The sequence below is a fragment of the Loa loa genome, assembly GCF_000183805.2.
Source record: "Loa loa unplaced genomic scaffold supercont3.6, whole genome shotgun sequence".
Lineage (NCBI taxonomy): Eukaryota > Metazoa > Nematoda > Chromadorea > Rhabditida > Onchocercidae > Loa > Loa loa.
The window spans coordinates 13765-14822 of NW_018108186.1; positions in this window are offsets into that span (position 1 = coordinate 13765).

Below are 1058 nucleotides of genomic sequence, written 5' to 3' on the forward strand. Positions count from 1 at the left end.
TAAACAAATGTATTATGGCAAATTTGATAAGGATGCTTAAATATTTGTTCAGAAAATTTAAAAACCATCAACAATTGTCGAATTCCTTTTACAAATCAAATATTACTTTTGCATTCGCTGCAAAAATAAATGTCTTCGAAATTATGCTTTGTTTTTAAAAATTCAAGAACAGAATATGTTGTTAACAACATGTGAAATATCTAATTAGTGATAATATAAACTTCATTACTACATGTGACAAAATCTTTCATCCTTCGCCCGCTATCTTGAAAAGAGTATCTGCCGAACAATTGTTTTTTTTTTTTCCAGTAAGCAAAAAACCAAAAATTATTTAACAAATGTCAGAAAAGCGAGAATATTATAGAACTGATAAAAGTGCAGAACAGTCTGATAGGTGATAAAATTAGAAAAGGAATTTTGCATATTTTCTATTATTTTCCATCCTGACAAGTTTACTTTTATGAAATTTTCTGTACTTAGTTGAGAACAGAAAAAGTGTTGAGAGAGTTTTAAGATGAATTTTGGAATGCGGCTATAAGAGAATAAAGAAAAGAATGGTGTCATGTCTTGAGAATATAAAAGGATCGTTTGTATTTCCAAAATTCTTTGAAATGGATGTGTGTAAGCTATTTAGCCGTTGATTTTAATCTACCTCTAGAAATTAAAACAAAAATGGATTTCCTGATAGAAAGAATTTGCTGAATTTGCACCATCGATTACCAATTGATAAAGAGTAGTATGACCTAAAGTTGGAATTTTAGGAAATTAAATGCATTTTCTAGTTCATCAGGAGAGTTTTTTCATTTTTTTGTATCGAAAATGGTAGAAGAACAGTGTTAGCAAGAAATTGAAATCATCAAATTATAGACTATATTGAAGGGAGCGAATGAGATCATTAACGATGGGACGATTTGAATTGAATCAAAAGAAATGAAAAGATATTGAGAGCCTGCAACTTGATTGTATAAATTGCAAAGTTCATTTTTCTGATTTTCTATCCATATCTCATTCACATTTCTTTTGAACTAATTTAAATTTTAATTGCAGCAAAATTTAAT